The sequence below is a fragment of the Nyctereutes procyonoides genome, unplaced genomic scaffold (genome assembly GCF_905146905.1).
Source record: "Nyctereutes procyonoides isolate TBG_1078 unplaced genomic scaffold, NYPRO_anot_genome, whole genome shotgun sequence".
NCBI lineage: Eukaryota > Metazoa > Chordata > Mammalia > Carnivora > Canidae > Nyctereutes > Nyctereutes procyonoides.
This window is the reverse complement of record NW_026575040.1, coordinates 2,610,546-2,623,397: the sequence shown is the minus strand read 5'-3', so window position 1 is coordinate 2,623,397 and position 12,852 is coordinate 2,610,546.

Here is a 12,852-nt window from a genome sequence, read left to right as displayed (position 1 = left end):
CACGGCAGGCTGGAGGCTGGCTGGAACAATCCTGTCCTGCTGCTTCCTGGACGCACTTCATCCCAGGCTGTTCCCACAGCCCCAGGAGGCAGATGCCATTACACCCTCTTGGGAGGTAAGGAGCCCAGATCTCAGAAAGCATGCCCTCCAATTGGTGGGGGACTGTGTCACCTGTACCACGTGCAGAGCCTCCCCGCCCCCGCCCCGCCCACCGTGTTTTCCCCAGTAGCCAGGACTGTCTGGATAGAACAGGGCAGCTTGGAAAGGCAACTGGAGCAGGAGCAGGAGCTGGGAGGCACGTGGAGAGTTGGAAGGGCGCTCAGTGGGAGGGCTGGAGCCCTGAGCTCAGGCTCTGGGTGTGGGTGACCTTGGGCAAGGCCACCCCATCTCTGGGCCTCAGACCCCTGTCTTCAGCCCCCTCTGAGGTCTTCTCCGGCACCGTGAACTGGAAGCCCAGGCTAAGAACGATGACCCCCACTCTGCCAGCCTCACTTTAGGCTCTGGCACACTTGGAAGTGCTGTGCACGGGCAGGTGGTCATTCTGGTGGAGATGAAACAGTGGGAACCCCGCCTTGGCCTCAGGGGGAAAGTTCAATGACTCCTCTGTCCCCCAGCTGTTCAGTCAGGTTCTCAAGTCCTCTTATCTTAAGTATCATCCACCTACTAGGACTTAGTTCACATTCTTGGAGAGGAATGGGACGCGTGCAAGCCATCTTTTGGACAGGCCTTATAGATGAGCGGTCACAGGTTAGTCAGTGATTGGGTCCCCCTGGGGCAGCGGTCACCTCTGATCCACGCGGCACCCTGGCTGTATTTGCAGGAGTGCCCGGCACACCAGGGACAGGAGAGATGACCAGAGGCTGAAAGCAGCGGAGCCACACAGCAGCTCCTTTGTTTTCTTCCTGCCCTGCCCAGCCCTCCTCATACCCTCGGTGCAGAGAAACCTTGTCCTTGTCCTTGTCCTTGTCCTCAACCTCAACCTCAACCTCAACCTCTGACACTGCAAGACTGAGTCTCCCGACTAATTAGAGGAAGGCACCTGTTCTTACTCCAAGACAGCTCAACCTTCTCTGCATGGCGCTGTGCCACTGAGCCAGGTGGTCCTGCCTTGGTCCCTTTGAGTTCAGGGTGACCTCTCTCCCAGGATCCCCTCAGCTACTATGCAAATGAATCCACATCTGCCCACATAAGCCTCTGTCCTAAGGCAACTTGCTTGTGGGAAAGATTATCCAGGTGACAAACAAATCTGAGGAGGGGACAGATTGAAAGGAGGGTGGCAGATGCACATCTGGGAAGCCAAGCAGAGGCTGGATTTTCCTAGCATGAAGTTTATTGGGTTCGGGTCGGCCCTCCACCTCATCCTTGCCGTTGGCTCTTGCCCCTGAATCACCCTTAGCTGAGCTCCCCATCTCTTGATGATCCCCTCCCTCAAAAATAGCCCCCAAGCCCTGTGTCCTGCTTGGGTCTCTACCATGACATAACCACACCACGGGTTCGTAAGATCCCCACGGAGTTCGGGCTGTAACTCAAAGATGTGCCACTATAGCAGTGGGCTCTCAGCTGTGCAAAGGAGGGGGAGCTTTGGGGTAAGGAACCTGCCCAGCACAAAGCCCTCAGCTTGCACTAGTGAGGGGGGCCACCTCTGGTTCTCTGGTCACTGTTCTCTCCCCAGAGGTCCCGGGGGCCAGCAGATTTCTCTGGGTTTAGAAGGATAACATGGTGATACTCGATAGCTTTCCCCAGACCGCCCCTTCACCTCTGCACCTCCCATTTCCTCCTGGCAGGTAATCAATGATTGGAGTCCAATCCCCAGCAGGGTCTAGGAAAGGAAAGGAGATAGGGCAGGAGGCTGGCTCCAGAGAGGCCCAAATCCCAGCTCACCCCTGACCTTGGGCCGGTTGCATAACCCTTCCGAGTGTAGCTTTTTTCACGGTGTAACCAGGGATGACAATCTTATCCCACAGGGCTGCTGGGAGGCTTGATGATATAGGGTGTGCAAAGTGCCAGGTATTAGGTCAGTGCTCGATACACACACACACACACACACACACACACACACACACACACACCAGGAATGCTGGGAAAAATGGTCTCCGGGCAAGACCAGACTCATGACACGTGTGCTGCATTTGCAGCTGGGCATACACCAGGCGCACATGTGTGAGCCAGCATTCCCGGGACCCTACACCCTCTCACTGGGGTCTTGCCAGGGCCTGGGCTCAGCCCACTTCCTTCCACCGTTCCCCCCACCCAGAAGCTGGGGAGGGCTGGGGTGCTGGCGTGCCAGGGAACAATAGGCCCCCAACCCCTTCCGGCTAATTGCGTGAGAAGGAGCTGTCGGAAGGAAAGTCACCTCCCAGTGGGACAGGCCTCCCCCCCCCCGCCACGCCTGCCCCAGGGAAGCCCCTGGAGAACCCCATGCTGCTCAAGGGGAGGGCTTCCGTGGGCTCCCGGCCTCTCGCTCTGAGTGCATTCTGTCCCTAGACCTGGACTGGCTTCCCGGACTGGCTGGGGGAGCAGCAGGGCCACGAGGCTTCCCGCACCCCCCTGGCAAAGGCACCCTCGCCCGCTCCTCAAGAGCCCAGGAGCCCGGTCTCGTTCATCTCTGTGTCTCCAGCGCTGGCCTGCCTCCAGCGTCTCCAACCGAGGGAGGGACGGACAGCAGGACGCCAGTCCAGGGATGGTCAGTCGGGGCCCAGGGCTGAGCCAGCAAGGGTGAGAGGGAGAAGGGGCCAGCTCGGGCCAAGCTTCCACTGCAGACGGCCAGGAGCTCGGGGCCCCAGAAGTCCCTCCAGAGAGTGCGGGGCCTCTGCTGGGGGTTCTCACTCTCCCTCAACAGTCCAATGGGGCGCCTGGGGGGCTCAGCGGTGGAGCCTTGAGTGTCTGCCTTGGCCCAGGGCATGATCCTGGGGTCCCGGGATCGAGTCCCACATCGGGCTCCCAGCGTGGAGCCTGCTTCTCCCTCTGCCTGTGTCTCTGCCTCTCTCTCTGTCTCATGAATAAATACATAAAATCTTAAAAAAAAAATCCTTGCAACACACAGGGTTTCATTTGTAGAGCACCGCCTTCACCTACACCCCAACCCAACTTGCGCACCCACGCATGCACATTACCTCCAAGTGGGTGCAGCACCCCCCCCTCCAGGCTAGGGGTTCTCTAAGGCCAGGGACGATGGAGGCTGAGGCTGGGGGTGGGGGCTCTTCTTCCACTATGCCTGTCAGCACCCGTGGCATGTGTCAGTGGCTTCACGCCAGGTGGGCTAGTGACAGAGGCTCTGGATAACCACCCCTGTCTCAGCATCAATTTCCCCACCTAGAAGCCGTGCAGCATGTGTGTGTGTGTGGGGGGGGAGGTGGGTGTGTGTGTGCGTGTGTGTGTGGGGGTGGGTGCATGTGTGGGGGGACTGCAGGGGACCATCCCTGGGGCCGGGCACTCCTGGCCTGGTGGGTGGGCGCTGCAGCCCAGAGCACAGCCTTGTCCCGTGTGTGGTGGAAGCTGAGGTCCGGCTGGATCTTGCCCCCGCCACTTGTTTTCCCACCCCTCCCCCAGCTCAGTTCCCCCTGCCCAGGTAGGTGCGCCACCAGGTGCAGGTCTCCAGGTTCTGGGGTGTGACCATGCCGTGGGCAGAAGCAATAACACGGCTCCCTGACCTGCCTAATTACGCAGGCCACCTCCCCGCAGCCACCCCCACCGCAGAGGAAGCACTGATCTGGGGACTGAGAGAGTCCTCCATTCTCACGACTCTCAGCTCCAGGACAAGGACTCTCAGGCACGCAAGCAGGTGGCTCCGGCGGCCCAGAGGGCAGGGAGATAGCAGGCACACCTGCAGACACATGCCGGCTGCAAGCATGCACATACTTGGCCGCTGTGCTGCCGCACCTGAACGCACACCTGGCAAACTCATGCACACCTGTAACATCGGACTGCTCCAGGCCCACACCTGCCCGTGGGCATGTGCCCCCCGAGACTGGGTACCCTCTTGCCCTGTCCACAGCCTTCGACCCACACCCCAAGGACTGGCGTTTGAAACGCATGCCCACGCTTACCACTACCCCCCACTGGCCCACTCGTGTACTTGGGCACCCCAGGACCTACATCTGTGCACTCCACACTAGCTCCACCTTGGAGGTTCAGAGGACACTAGGGTTAGAGCAGGCCTTTGGAGGTGAACCCCAGTGATAACAGTGAGGTCTGGTGCCGTGTAGCAAATGATAGAGCAATGAGTTTTTGTTCTCGGCAATGCTACCAAGTCACTCGTTCATTTATTCATTCATTCATGTTCTTATTACAAAGTATCATTTCCAATCAGTGCGGGAAAGGTATATTCTTGAATAAATAATGTTGAAAAAATGCAGATACTTACCTCCCTCCTAAGGCCAAAATAAATTCGAATGCATCAAAAATTTAAATGTTGGTAATAAAACCATAGAAGGAGGAACCTGGGTGGCTCACGGGTTGAGCGTCTGCCTTCGGCTCAGGTCATGATCCAGGGTCCTGGGATCGAGCCCCACATCGGGCTCCCTGCTCAGCGGGGAGTGTGCTTCGCCCTCTCCCTCTGCCTGCCACTCTGCCTGCTTGTGCTCTCTCTGTCAAATAAATAAATAAAATCTAAATAAATAAATAAATAAATAAATAAATAAATAAATAAATAAAATATACTGACATTTGCAGAGAATATCCTGCAAGGTTGTATAAGAAAAAATGTCTCTTCTCTAAAGAAGGTAATGCACATCTAGAGGACATGGGCTTGAGAGAGATTTCATCCTTTTGTGACTTTTGGACTTTGTACCTTGTATAGAGATTTCCTGTTTCAAACAAAAGAATTTACGTTACACTGATTGAACGCCTATTATGTACTAGGTGCTATGCTAGCTGGTGGAGAGATGGCAACAAACCAGATTAGGATGGTTATCTTCTGCTTTCGTGGAATTTGTAGTCTACTGGGCAGCCCCAGGTGGCTCAGCGCTTTGGCGCCGCCTTCAGCCCAGGGCGTGATCCTGGACACCTGGGATGGAGTCCCGCATCGGGCTCCCTGCATGGGGCCTGCTTCTCCCACTGCCTGTGTCTCTGCCTCTCTCTGTATGTGTGTCTCTCTGTCTCTAATAAATAAATAAATAATCTTAAAAAAATAAAATAAGTAAATCTTAAAAAAAGAAGAAGAAGAAGAAGTAAGGGCACTATGAAGAGACAGATAGGGATGATGACCTAAGATGGGTTGATGAAGGCAGGCTTGTCAGCAGAGGTCCATAGAATTGAACAGGAAGAGCTAAGGAGAGCAGTTCCGGGCAGAGGGACCAGTATGTGGTCCTGAGGCAGGAAAGGGTTTATGTGTTCTCATAGACAAGTTACGGTACCCCTCGTTTCTGGGAAGGTAGAGCCCTACCCATTAAATAACCCCTGACCCCGCTTTAGAGATGGAGACAGAGGCTCAGGGAAGGGGAAACAGCTTCCCTAGCAAAGCTGGCGAGCAGAACTGGTACCTAGATGTTCTGAGGCCATAACTCAGTGGTATTCAGGCTGCGTATTTCGGGACTGTTTGCAGGATCATGGAGACCAAGGGCAGAGATTTTTTTTTTAATGATTTTATTTATTTATTCATGAGAGACACACACACAGAGAGAGGCAGAGACACAGGCAGAGGGAGAAGCAGGCTCCATGCACCGGTAGCCCGACGTGGGACTCGATCCCGGGTCTCCAGGATCATGCCCTGGGCCAAAGGCAGGCGCCAAACCACTAAGCCACCCAGGGATCTCCCCCAAGGGCAGAGATTAAGGGGAGAAAAAAGTTTGCCATTCCCTTGCCTCTGCCCTGCCTCCCCCCACCACCCCAGACCACCTCAGGGACTGAGGGAGGGAAAAACAGAGGCGCGTACACACAGGCGTGTACACACGTGCCAGGAGCACTGAGCACAGCTTACAGGCAGCCAAGCTGCTGACCTGCCGTGGTCATCTTTGGCCTGGAGTTGGACCCTCCTCCACCTGGTACCGGCCTCTGAAATGTGCCTCTATCAAGATGCTGCCAAGGGGCGCCTGGGGGGCTGTCAGTTGAGCATCTGACTTTTGCTTTTGGCTCAAGTCAGGATCTTACAGGTGGTGGGATCAAGCCCCACATCAGGCTCCGTGCTCAGCAGATGAGTCTGCTTGAGATTGTCTCTCTCCTTCTGTTCCCCCTGTCTCGCACCCACACTCTTTCTCTCTCTCAAAATAAATAAATAAAATTGTCCATAAGAGACGCTTTTAGAAACTATAGGAAACAAACTGAGGGGTGCTGGGGGGGATGGGCACTAGGAGGGCACGTGATGGAATGAGCACTGGGTGTTCCATGCAACTGATAAATCACTAAATTCTACCCCTGAAACTAATAATACACTCCAAGTTAACTAAATTGACTTTAAATAAAAATTTTTCGAAAAAAATAAATAAAATCTTAAAAGGCTGCCTATTCTGTATACAAACCTCAGTTCCCAGGACGTATATATGCACATTCCCGGGGTGGAGAGGCCCGTTTTTTCTGAGCTCTCCCCAAGGACAGCAATGAGGCCCCACTGACCTCATTGCCCGATGGTGCTTTAATCCTCACAGCAATGCCACGAGGCACACACTGTTATTTACCCTTTATCACGATGAGGAAACTGAGGCCTGGGGGACACCACAGAGCTTGCCCAGCAAGTGATGTGGCGCAGGACAGACTCCAGGCCAGGGATGCAGGAGAGCAGCACCTGGTAAATGTGGAATGGATAAGTTAGTGAGCGGTACTCGGGGCACAGATGAGGAAACTGGGGTGTACATGGGCACCCAGGAAATGGGCGCAGGGGCAGTTTTATTCTCCCCGGGCAGGCCCCTGCCGCGATGCCACCCCATGTAGGGCTGCGGCTTGTCCGGCTCCGGCCAGGCCCCCACGGCTGGGCAGGCAGGGGCCGGGCAGGGCAAGAGCTCCTCTTTGCCATCCTGGGCTCTGGCTGGACTCGGCAGCAGCCCTACCCTCCTGCGGCTGCCTAGAAGGTCCTGGGCCTCCGTGCCCTGCACCCAGGGAACCTGGCAAGGTGAACCTGCTGCCTTCTCCCCAAGAGACTCCCCCCACTAGCCACCCCCCCACACTTGCCACCTCCTGCCTCAGGTGCATCAGTGCCCCCTCCCAGGCCCTGCAAGGCCTGCTTCCTCGGGGTGGTGTGCAAACCCAGGATTCTAGAAAGCCAGCAACCGGGCCTGCCCACCCAGAGGATGATGAGAGGCCCTCCAGGGAGGCTCACACCTGGCACCTGGGAATGGGCACTGCCCGCGGAGGGGAGTGGGAGGCAGTGTTCAGCTGCTGTGCACCAGGAGCCACACGTTCCCCTCTCCCCCCCACAGGAGGGGTAATGCATTCTGCCTTGAAGCTTGCACAACTGCAGTCTTTTTCATAAACTTTCCAGTAATTTTATAAATTTCACCCAGTGGCAGGGCTCATTGTTCAAAGGAAATATTCCCACCCGCCCACGCAAGCCCCTGCCAAAAAAGTCAGGCTTGTGATCCGTGGGCAGGAAAGCGGCCCTTCCCCGAAGCCCCCCCCCACCTCTGCCCCCGCCCTCCAGGCCTGGATCCGCCCGCCCCGCCCCGCCCCTGCCCGGCTCCTCCCGGGAGCGGGAGCGGCGACAATGCGGCCTGCGCCGCCCTCTCGTGGCCACCCGGAGAAGCGCAGGCCTCGCAGCAGCCCCGCACTAGGCCGACGACCTCAGGCAACACACTTCTTTTGTAAATGCAGCTTCAGGACAAGTCTCCCGTCTTTCTCACTCACAAATTCTGTAGCGGCCACTAGGAGTGGCCAGAGGACATGGATGCGGAGAGCAAGTAGACGCCTGGGGGCTCAGCGGTTGGGCACCTGCCTTTGCTCAGTGCGGGATCCCAGGGTCCCCAGATCGAGTCCCCCATCGGGATGGTTGCATGGAGCCTGCTTCTCCCCTGCCGTGTCTTGGCCTCTCTCTCGCTCTCTCTCTGTGTCTCTCATGAATAAATAAATAAAACCTTAAAAAAAAAAAAAAGAATGGCCAGAGAATGCTCTTCCTCCACCCCCACCCCCACCCCCATCATTCCCTGGCCTGGTCTCCATAGACCCACTCAAAGTAGAAACTCTTTGTCCAACTCCCTGCCAGGACTTCAACCCTGTTCTCTTACTTCCACCTTCAAGGAATCATCACCCACCAGGCTGACCCATTACCTTCTCTGTGCCGGGGCCACCAGGAACACCGATGGCGGCCACCCTTCCTGACCTCTGGGGACTCACTCCGCTCCTCACCGGAGCAACAGGTGAGCAAATGAGAGTCACAGGTGCACTGACAGGTCCAGAAGGAGAGAGTGGCCCATCCTACAAGGATCTACACCCCTACCTACCTCTTCTCAGGGATCGTCTTCTTCTTTCTCTTATTTTTTTTAAGATCTTATTTATTTATTAATGAGACACACACACACACACACACACACATGCACAGACACAGGCAGAGGGAGAAGCAGGCTCCACGCAGGGAGCCCGACATGGGACTCGATCCTGGGTCTCCAGGATCACGCCCTAGGCCGAAGGCAGGTGCTAAACCGCTGAGCCACCCAGACGTCTTCTCAGGGGTCTTCTATTTGAAGAAATTAAATGTTGGAATCTGGAAGATGTCTGGAATCCAGATGCTCCCCTGATTCTGCTTGAGAATCTGCCTGAGTTCTCGGAGCCTCTCCTTTCTGCAGGTCCCTCCTGCCGCTTTGCCTATGTGGCCCTCGGGACACTTTGTGGGTGAGGATAGCAGACTCATGCCCACTGGGCAGACGGGCACAGGGTGCAGAAGGGGAGGTCCCTCGCCAAGGATGACATCACTGGTGCTCTGCAGAGGCAGCTCTTGCAGCTCATGTGGAATTCCCTGCGCCAAAGCGTGACCCCCGGGCGCTCGCCAGGAAAGCCCGGGGCAGCCAGTGAGGCCACAAGTTTGACCCTTGGCGGCCCCGTCACACCCTCCTCCCAGCCCTGCCGCCCACCCCGGGCTCTGAGACCCTTCCCCCGACCCTCCTACCTGGACTGTCTGCCACCCAGGACCACTGTGCCGGCAGCTCGCCTTTTCCTCAAGGGAGGACGGGCAGGCGGGCGGCAGACACCCCAGCTCGCGGCCCGTCACCCCCCACACACCTAGGCCCCGGGCCCGCCTGCGGAACCCTGTCTGAGAGCCTCCTGTGGGGCAGGACGGGAAGGCCAGGCTTCGGGATGCTTCCACAGGCCACCTCTGAGCCTCCATCCAGCCGTATAGATAAGGCTTAGACGCTGCTACGTTCCCCAGAGGACAAGGAGCAAATGAGACCGAGTGACAAACACCCAGCACGCGGGGTGTCCGCAGAGGGTGCCTTCCCGCCCGCCTTCTCTTGTTCCTGACACTCAGGAGAATGCCAGCGATGTCAGCGAGGCCGGGCCGGGTGCCCTGCGAGCCGGGGTGTGTGTGGCTGGAATCAGAGAGAAGCCCGAGGACCCAGAGAATGCGGGCACTGGGGCTGACCTGGCTGTCCCCCACTAGCACCCCGCCTGGAAAAAACCCTCCCAGAGCCAGACAGAGAAGCCCTAGAGGTGGTCCCGGAGGGGCTGGCTTCTGCCTGCGTGAAGGGATGACCGAGTGGCCGCCACTCTCCGGAAGCGGCCTTATCTCTGGTTCCCTGCCCTCGTCTGCAAGGACGGCCTTGCCCAGAGCACGCTTTGCAGCCCTCCGCACTGGACAGGGTCAGCCCTGGCCCTGCTTGAGGTCGGGCCGGGGTCCTCTCCAGGCTCCTGGCAGCTTCCAGAGAGACACACACCTGCTGTCAGGACGCGGCTCTGGGGCTGCTGGCCAGGGCCCTGGGGCTTTGCCCTGCCTGCAGCCCGGCTGCCTCCCCTCCGCTCTGGCCACCAAGGGGCGCTGGTCCCCCCCAGGCCTGGCCAGACGCACCTCGCCCGCAGCTCGCAGCTCGGTGGAGACCAAGCTCACTCTGAAAGAGAGAGCAGAAGTGAAGTCATCGCAAGGAGTGCAAGGGGAAGAAGATGACCTTTGTCTAATCGCTGTTATGAATCTTACACTTCCCACGCAGGACCTTACCTCATGCTCTTGCCACATGGTGGGTGTGGGGCCAGCGCCACAGGGGAAGCTTCTAAACGACAAGTGGAAACCGACCTTGGACTCACAGAAGCAAAAAATAAACGTACTGTTACCAAAAGCAGAAGACAGAGCCCCGGGCTGGGGAAAGGGCAGCCCCCCAAGGAGGAGGGCCACAGAAGCCAGCTAAGATGAGGCTCCGCTGCGGTTTGCACAGGATGCTGGCCCTGGCCCTCAGCCGCCGCTGCCATTGAACGTGATCTCCGGGGGTCGCTGGGCTTGGGGCACTTCGTCCCCCTGTCACACACCGTCACCCTAGCTGCACAAAGCCTTGTTTTCCGTACCACAAGCTCAGGGGCGTGGCTAGCTGCTCCCAAGCTTTGGTCCTGTCACCCCAACCTTAATCCTTCGCTCACCCAACCAAGCGGGAAGGCCTGGGCTCCCAGCCCCAGGCAGGCCTGACCAGTCTCTGCAGCCACCCTTCGCCCAGCTGCCTGGCCGGTGGAGTTGCGGGCGAGGTCCAGCTACGGCCCTAGCTGCTGAGGAATCGGAGTTGCAAGGTCCCTGCGGGCGGGGGGGTCCTTAGGGGACAAGGGGGCCATCTCTTTGACTAGACCGGCCCTGCCACAGACTCTGTGCCACCCCTCGGACAGACAGAGGAAAAGGAGCCAGGCCCTGTCCTCAGGCCCGTCCAGACACCCATAGCTTGGAACTACACTTTGGGGGGCCTAACAACCAGAGGGAGGGAACACTTCTCCCCAGCACCCCCCCCCCCCCCCGCAGCCCACAGAGGAAGCCCTCCAGGCCTCATTCCTAACTCAGGTGGCTTCTGAAACCTCCTTCAGCTCAGGGAGGATCCCCTCCCTGCCCAGCTCCACTCCACTCCCAACCAAGGGAGGAGTCTTTCCAAAGCTGCCCTAATCTCCCATGGGGACAGGTGTTGGCCACCAGGCTATTCACGGGTACAACACCTGGGCGGGAGGATTTGCATGTGATTTGCAAAAGCTTGACCGGAGACCCACCAAAGCCCAGCTACTCCAGCTTGCACAGCCCAAGCCCAGCAAACCTCCTGCTCCTTTTCCTTGCCAGCCCCCGCCCTGGGGCACACTTCCAACCTTTGCACCTGGGGGCCCCCCAGGACCTCTTTTCTTGCTTTCCCCAAATCAGTTCCCCTGAAGAAGGCAAAAGAGCCCTAACAGGGCTTCCAATCTGCAAGGCAGGGCCTGGGCACTTCTGGGTGGAGGTTGGTTCAGCTCGAAGATGACACCTGACAGGTGAGAGTCTCCAGGCAGCACTGAGAGAGGGGTGTCAACCCCTAAGAGGGTTTGTGAGCCCAGCACTCCCGGGGAGAACCGAGCAAGCTCCGCCCTGCCCAATCCCAGGGGCTCCGGAGCCCGGAGAGTAGTGAACGTGCCCTGGATATCTGGTGCGTGGCTGGAGGAGGGTTTGAACTGGGCAGCCACGGAACCCACTCAGGGCCGGGCACAGACAAGCCTCAGGCAGCTGTGCCCAGTGCTGAGAGGGCAATGGGGCAGTGCCAGAACCACAGAGCCTGTGGGCACTCAGAGCAAAATCCTCTTCTACCTGCCAGCGAGCGAAAGCGTGCTTTGTGCCGAAGCGCCGTGCTAAGTGGTTAACTTCACGCGGCCTCCGGTCAGCATCACGAGCACCCCGTGAGGTGGGCCCCTCATGTCCATTTTAGGGAGGAGGAAACTGAGCCTCGGAAAGGTTCAGTGACTTTTGCTTAAGGTCACACAGCTGGGCAGGAGTGAGGCCGGAACTCTAACCCAGAGCTCTCCCAATAAACTGGGTGATAGGGATGCAGCAGGGTCCTGGGACCTTCCTCTGCCACCCAGGATCTGGCAACCAAGCTCCCCCATGGAATCCCTCTGAAGGTTCTGTATCTGCAAAATGGAGATAACAATGGTCCTTACGTTGCGAGTATATGGCGAGGCTAAAGTGACCATTAAGACAGGTGAAGTAGGGATCCCTGGGTGGCGCAGCGGTTTAGCGCCTGCCTTTGGCCCAGGGCGCGATCCTGGAGGCCCGGGATCGAATCCCACGTCGGGCTCCCGGTGCATGGAGCCTGCTTCTCCCTCTGCCTGTGTCTCTGCCTCTTTCTTTCTCTCTGTGACTATCATAAATAAATAAAAATTTAAAAAAAAAAAAAAAAAAGACAGGTGAAGTGCTTAGGACAGCGTCCGGCACATTGTCAGCCCTTCAGGAGTGTTACCTAGTTATTATTATTATTGTCAGCAGAAATTCACATTACTCGGTCCTTCAGCCAACCTCTGGGTGCTGCATTTTGGCCCCTAAGGGCATATCAGGAACCCCCCACAAAGGGGTAGTCAGTGCCCCGATGCTGAGGGATCCAGCACAGAGGAGGGATCTAGCCTTGGGATTTGGGACGATCATTGCAGCAGCTTCCCGGAGGACAGAGAGGCAGTCAGTTCTCCACCTGTAGGGAGGAGTAGCTTTAAAACTGCAAATGTACAGCCAGCACTGTGGTAAAAACCTCAAAAAGCAGGGTCCCTCTGCCTGGGGAGGAGGTGCACAGACTCTGCACAGCAAGGGAGGCTCTGCTCCGGGCCTCTGCCCCCCTGCTCTGCCCCTCTCTCCATCCTGGCCTCCGTCCCCATTCCAGCTCCACGGCCTCTGCTCCCCTCTGCCTGCCTCCTAGGCCGGGTCTGAGCACTGAGGTGAGGAGGGCTCCTCTGCTCTGAACCCACAGCACGCCTGCACACCCTCCTGGTGACTCTCATCACCTCGTTTAACATCCATGC